Source organism: Oxyura jamaicensis, chromosome 1 (assembly GCF_011077185.1).
Source record: "Oxyura jamaicensis isolate SHBP4307 breed ruddy duck chromosome 1, BPBGC_Ojam_1.0, whole genome shotgun sequence".
Classification (NCBI taxonomy): domain Eukaryota; kingdom Metazoa; phylum Chordata; class Aves; order Anseriformes; family Anatidae; genus Oxyura; species Oxyura jamaicensis.
In genome coordinates, this window is record NC_048893.1 from 24929191 (window position 1) to 24936706 (window position 7516).

The window sequence follows — 7516 nt, forward strand, 5'->3', positions numbered from 1 at the left end:
GAGAAGAGAAGAGAAGAGAAGAGAAGAGAAGAGAAGAGAAGAGAAGAGAAGAGAAGAGAAGAGAAGAGAAGAGAAGAGAAGAGAAGAGACAGAAGAGAAGAGACGAGAAGAGAAGAGAAGAGAAGAGAAGAGAAGAGAAGAGAAGAGAAGAGAAGAGAAGAGAAGAGAAGAGAAGAGAAGAGAAGAGAAGAGAAGAGAGGGGGAGAGAAGAGAGGGGGAGAGAAGAGAGGGGGAGAGAAGAGAGGGGGAGAGAAGAGAGGGGGAGAGAAGAGGGTTGGGGGAGGAGAAGGAGGGAGAGAGGAAAGAAAGGGGCGTGGAGAGAGGGGGAAAGAAAGGGAGAGGAAGGAAAGGAGTGGGATTAAGGGAAAAGGAAGGGGAGGGAGAGAGAAAGAGAGATGGAGAGGGGAGAGAGAAAGAAAGGGGGAAAGAAAGAAACTGAAAGAAAAAAAAAAGCTATAGAACCTAGAAATTGTCTAGAACCTAGATTTTTTTTTATAAACAATAGAAAGAAAAGTAGTACTAAAGCTGGCACTGTGGGGAATATTCTGATCTTAGATGTGAAAGACAAAGCTTTATTGTTGAAGTTTTCATTTTTTGTATGTACAGGACTTCCTTTAATACCTTTTGTAATTGTGTCTCCTCTGTATTTAAAATAAAATCCTTAAAATGGATTTCTAAGCAGTAGAAAAATAAATGTATTACATAAAATAGGTTTTAGAAGAGCAGTATTAATTTATAGAAAACACTGAATAGTTTTGGTATGAAGAGAGAAGTGCTGTATATGAAAAAATGGGAAAGAGATGTAGGGAAAAAATGGCAGAGAGAAACAGAAGTATATAAGCAAATATCTCACCTTCAATAGATTCCAAAAGAAAGGAACCCTACAGCACATTGTGGTAGGTCAAATTCAGATATCTACACTGTGAGTTGCCCTGTATGAGAAAGCTACATTAAATGTGCTTGCAAATCTGTAACATATTGTTTACTCCACATTAAGTAGATTAAGGACAATTCAGATACGCAAACAGCAGTTATTATCACAGCCATACCACTGTTAAATGCTGGATGTTTTCAAACTTTTGTTTGTACTGGTGAGCATAGTACTCTTCTTCTTATTACATCAGAACTAGCCCCTAGACACAAGCTTATATTGCCTAATGTGCCAATCTAAACTTTCATTTTAAATAAATATATAAATGTAAGTAAATATATCATTTTGTTCCTTTTCCTTTCTTTGTTACTATCCAGTTTCTTCATGTGTGAGCATCTGAGTACTTCCAACAACTCTATGTTTTAAAATGACTGACACGTTTTCTCATCTTTAATCTCCCTTGTGCTAACCAGCCTCCTGCTGGTTCTGTGTTGTTTCTGGCCATCCAGGAATGAGCTAATAGAAAGGGAAACTGTTATTCTTATAAAATGTTGAAAAAGCTTTAAGGTGTTTTTTTTTATTTTATTTTTTTATTTTTTTTTCCTTCTTTAAAAATTCCTTTTAATTTTTTATAGTCCCATTATATGAAGATCAAAAATATGAATTAAGGTTAACCTGACAATTAATCTATTTTACATCAACATCCAAGTTTTGGAATCTGTTAACTGAAATTAAATTTCAGTTACTCAGCGATATTGATTATTTCAATTCTACCAGAAATGCAGATGCTGAAAAATCTCATTTTTGCTGTGATAGTTCCTTTTCAGATACATTAGTTATATCCACAAAATGTGAATATAAAAGAAGCCTTTCTGTTTATCTTCTATTTAGATTAGTAGTGACAGTTAATTGCAATGTCAACATCGTTACCTTGTTACAAAAATCATTGATTGAAAAGTCTTTGAGAAAAAAATGTTATTACAAATAATTTAAAAATTAGAAGTTTCTGAAAAATGATACAACATATGAAAACTACTCTTTTTCTTTTTCTTTCTTTTTTTTTCCTTTTCTTTTTCTTTTTCTTTTTCTTTTTCTTTTTCTTTTTCTTTTTCTTTTTCTTTTTCTTTTTCTTTTCCTTTTTCTTTTCCTTTTCCTTTTTCTTTTTTTTTTCCTTTTCTTTCATTTTCTTTTTCTTTTTCTCTTCCTTTTCCTTTTTCTTTTTCTTTTCCTTTTCCTTTTTTCTTTTTCTTTTCCTTTTTCTTTTTCTTTTTCTTTTCCTTTTCCTTTTTTCTTTTTCTTTTCCTTTTTCTTTTTCTTTTTCTTTTCCTTTTTCCTTTTTCTTTTTCTTTTCTTTTTCTTTTTCTTTTTCTTTTCCTTTCTCTTTTCCTTTTTCTTTTTCCTTTTTTCTTTCTTTTTCTTTTTCTTTTTCTTTTTCTTTTTCTTTTTCTTTTTCTTTTCCTTTTCCTTTTTCTTTTCCTTTTCCTTTTTCTTTTTATTTTCTTTTTCCTTTTCCTTTTTCTTTTCCTTTTCCTTTTTCTTTTCCTTTTCCTTTTTCTTTTTCTTTTTTCTTTTCCTTTTTTTTCTTTTCTTTTTTCTTTCTTTTTTTTCTTTTTTTTTTCCTTTTTTTTTAATTAAAAAAAGAACAGAGGAAACAGACTTTCTGCCAGTTAAGATCTGTGTATCCCCCTTCCGTTCCTCTTCCATCTCCCTCTCTCTCTTTCTCTCTCTCTCTCTCCAGTCTTCTTTCATATCTAGTTGCCTTATTTAAAGATGTCCTTCAGCAGAACAAATGAAATGGGTTCTTGAGCAGAAATCAAATTTGACGGCCTCCAGACATCTTGAACTTATACTGCTTATACTTCTGCACAGCACTCTGGAACACACATAAGAGTTTTCTCATGAGTATAATTCATCCTGTGGTGCACTTGGCTTAATAAAAGATTGAATTAGGTGCTTTTTCACTGCTAAGTCAGACAAACCTGCCAAAACCATAATTTTGCTCAGAGACTACTAGGTTTTCTCACTTTGTTCACACTTCGTTTCCAGAGAAATCCACATTACTTTGTCTCACAAAGCTGGGCAGTTAGTAATACCTAGACTTTTGGTGCTCCTTTTTTTTTTTTTTTTTTTTTTTTTTTTTTTTTTTTCATATACAAAAGTTTATATGCTATGGAGACATATAAATCCTCAGCTTCTGTACTTCCTGGACTGGGACTGCAGTCTTACCCTCTCTCACGTGCAGAATACAAGGTAGAATGAGAGCAAGAGCAGAGCCTTAGACTCTGGGGAAGAGCAGAGCTCTACCAACATATGTGAAAAGAGTAGAACTAAGAAGTCAGGACATGCCACCACAAGGATTAGCCTGGACAAACATGAGTGAGGCAGCATTTGCAGTCTACTTATACAAGGCATATGATCACTTAGCAATTGCAGTCTGACTCTGTTTTCTATATCTCAGAAGAATTCCTTATTGATGTAAGCAACACTATAATATGCGAAGAGCATTTATTTATCTTTTTTGTTGTTGTTGTTCCTGTTGTTTTTATTCCCAAAAGCTGGCAACTAGCATAGCACAAACTAAAATTTCACATTCTGGAAGTGCTGAAGTACTGAGTACTTTTGGAAGTTTATGAAAATAGAGCAGTGTGAACAGATTTTTTTGTTTGTCCTGTATTACAGTGATACTAATAATGAAAAAGAAAACATACTCCTAATTATATTATACTACTTGTGCACATGAATTTTTTATTTGCCTCAGGTGGCTGAGGAAGTAGAATTTCACAGATCTTTGTGAGATTTATTCTTTCAGTACTCTGTTTGCAATGAGGCCTATAAACAGAATTGCTACAAAGACCTATAAAAATTCTATTCTGTGTGAGATTTCCTATTGAATTTTTTATAGGAAAAAAAAAAAAAAATCTGGATAAAAACTTTGGTGTTTGTCTGAATCCTAAACTTTTTGATGATTGCACCAATTCTTTCAGAAAAAAAAACAGCAACAGGTTTTAATAAAATACTAACTACTTTTTACTAAGTTTTGCTTTCCTTTGTTCTTCCATTTTTCCCAATCATCTATATAAAACAAAGACACACACAAAAAAAAGCCTATCAAAGTAAGCAATGTTACCTTGGGTCAACTAATGTTGTCAAAGTTTGTTTTACACATTGCAAGTTCTGTGAAAAAATTTAGAAAAGTATTTCTGTGCCTTGTTATTTGGACAAGAGGAGACCTCCCCTAAGCTTATCATCAAATGTTGGCAGATAGAATAACTTTATCCGAGTGATTTTACTAACTACTATCATTCAAGCATCTCTAAAGGAACAATGGCATTCTTTTCCTGATAAGGCACCTCAAAGTTATTCTTCATTTCTTTATTATAAATAAATAAATAAATATTTTTCTTCAGCTAAAAATATTTTAATTATGCTGTACTTTCATTCTAACCTATTAAACAAGCTCCTCAACATAATTAATACAAACACTTATAATTCCAAACTATACATATATTTTTTTTACTAGTAACTACTAGTTACTAGTAAACGTGTACTAGGAGTACATGTTCATCCAGATTTTTACTTAACTGCATACATATACCTACTTTATTATTACTATTATTCTACTTGTATTTCAATGAATTATTTCTGGATGGGGAGAACAAGAAGGATTTTATCAGAGAGCTAAGGGAAGTCTACTTTCTCCCTGACCTTTGTGAGCTGGATACAGTATGGCATGCCGATTTCTTGTTTCCCACCACACCCACATCACAGCTGGTTTAGTAGGACAAGACAGTTTTCAGTGTCAGAAGCAGCTTGCAGTGAGCAGACATCCAGGAGCCAGCACTTTTTGCTGGCTAATACAACTGTGTCCAAATTCTGACAAAACAGTAGGTGAGGAACATTCAAGTCAGCAGCCAGTTCAGCTTTTAGTACTACTGACACCGTTAAAATAATTTATGAAATAATTGACTATGAAAACAGGATATGTTATTGGCATAACTTCTCTCTCAAACATTGCAACAGCAAAAGTATCCAGACACAGATTTATACAATGAATCAGGCACAAGGAAGAACAGAAGACCTACTTAATGGGTTTCTGTAGTCAACTGAAAGAATTTCTATGTACCCTTTAACACTTTCTTAATATTGTTATGAAAACACAGAGTTAGACATCTACTGTTGGAGTACTGCATTCAGCTCTGGGGCCCCCAGTATAAGAAGGACATGAACCTATTAGAACAAGTCTAGAGAAGGGCCACGAGGATGATCAGAGGACTTCTTCTGTAAAAGCAGGCTGAGAGAGTTGGGATTGTTCAGCCCAGAGAGAAGGATCTGGGGACACCTTTGTTTTCAGACAAGGCCTTTCAGGAACCACAGTTTCTCTTAAAACAAAACTCTGTTAAGCAACAGGATTTGTCTCCTAAATGGACAGATATTTCCTTGAGTCAGAGAGTACAGTCCCAGAGATGACCTAAAGAACCGAGAAACCACTATATCACTATATTTAGCAGTTTCTAATAGTAAGCTCTGAACTTTTAAAAAATACTTTTGCAGACTACAATTCCTTCTGAATGACAAGCCTCCACAACTCCGGTGCTGTGATTTGTAGCATTTCTAAACTTCATTCCTCTGTCAATTTTCATCACGTACATAAAAAAGAAATCTGTAAATACCAACCCCACTATCTTGCCTAATACTCTAAGAGATAAATAGTTTTCTCTAGATTATAATTAAGAATTTATTTATTTATTTATTTATTTATTTATTGCAAATTATATTAGGAGCCCAGTAACACCTGTTTAACATTGCCATCTATAAATAGTGCACTCAAAGAAACTTGTTAGCCTAACCCTCAACAGCAGATAGAAGTAAGCTACAAGCATACATATTTGGGTCCAAGGTTTTGGGGTTCATGACTGATTTTTAGAAGGGACATGAAGAGACAGTAGCCTCAAATTTGAGATAATTCTAGGTTTAATTTCTGCAACTGATTGGCAGATATCAGATTGTTTAAAGAAAGGTTAATGCTCAGCTATCATACAAAATGGATGTGTTGTGGGATTTGGAGTAAAAACTGGGGTTTGAGTCTATTATTATGTTTTACCAGTGGAAAGGAAACAAAATGAGCTTTTAAAAGAAATGAGCATTTAAAACAAAATGAGCTGTTTAAAAGAAGTGACAGTGGAATCAATTCTATCTAAAACAATTTAAATTATAGAATATACTTATCTAATATAATAATTTATATTTATATTTATATATTTATATGTTTATATTTATATTTATAGAATAAACTTAACTAATGTAATAAATTATAGACTGGGAGCATTCATTAATAGTATGTTAAATAGTATAAGTGTTAGTTGAGATGACAAAATGATACCTCTTGTACTGGGGCTCTTGGAAATAATAGGATAAACTGTTATTCAGTTTATTCAGTTTATTACTGTTGACTTTCAAGAAAATATCATCATATCTATGTCATATATTTCCTTTTTTCCCCTAAATGAATAAAATGAATGCTGCAGGAATCTTCAGTGGAATAAAATTTTGATAACAGATCTAGTCAAGGTTATTTAATATCTGTCATAATCATTTTGTTACCAAACTGGCTGTGAATTGACAGCAATGTTCACTTGACAATTGTTCTTAGTTATTCCTTCAGTAGTTTCAACAAAGAGTTTTCAGTGACAGGTTGGCTGTGAATGATTAGCTATATTTTTTATATAGCTACCCAAGGTAGTTTTGCTCTTTGATTGATGGTTGGAGCATTTTAAATAGGAGAATAAGAAACAGAGAATTATATAGTTTATATATCTGTATGAGTTTTCAAATAAAGTCATCTGTAATATGGTAAATCTTCACAATTTGTAAACTTTTTTTTACTAATACTTGTTAGTTCTCCGCATAATTACAAGAGAGTAGGGAACCCCCCAAACTGAAGTCAAAAGAACTCAGTATGTATATTATCAGTAATATTATCAACAATTTTAACTATTACATTACCTCTTGTAAAGAAAAAAATAAGGATCTAATACTAGTGGTAAAGAAAAACCATTATGAAGGGACAAATCTTGTGAACACATGAGTCTACAGAAATCTATTCAACTGATGTTCAAACAGGAGATCAGAAGTCTGTAAAAAGGATCAGCTTTTCAAGGTAGTCTTTAAAACCTAACCTGTTTATTAAACTTTGTTTATTAAAAATTAGAGTTCATGCCACTAGTTTCACTTGGGAACATATTGACTGTACTGAAGTGAAGATGAAGATCTAAACATCTGATTCCACTTTTGATCTCTAAAGATTTGAGTTTTTGTCCAAAGAAAATGGAAATAAATGGGAGCTGTTGATTTTCAAGAGCCTTTGAGCAAACCTTGAGCAAAATATGTATGTGCAATGGAAAATAAATATATATATTTTTAAAAAATCAATCTCAATATCAGAATTTTTAGGAGTGATTTTATAAATTAATGATGTTGCAAATTTTTATGAAGAGGAAGTATATGAAAGTATTTCAAATAAAAGTTTAGTAGTAGCTGGCTTTGCTCTAAAAAGAGACATAGAGCTTGAACACCAGATAATAAGTAGAATAAAAGCATTATAGGGTTAACTTTGATGTTTATTATCTTATGAATTGTTTTTGTGTC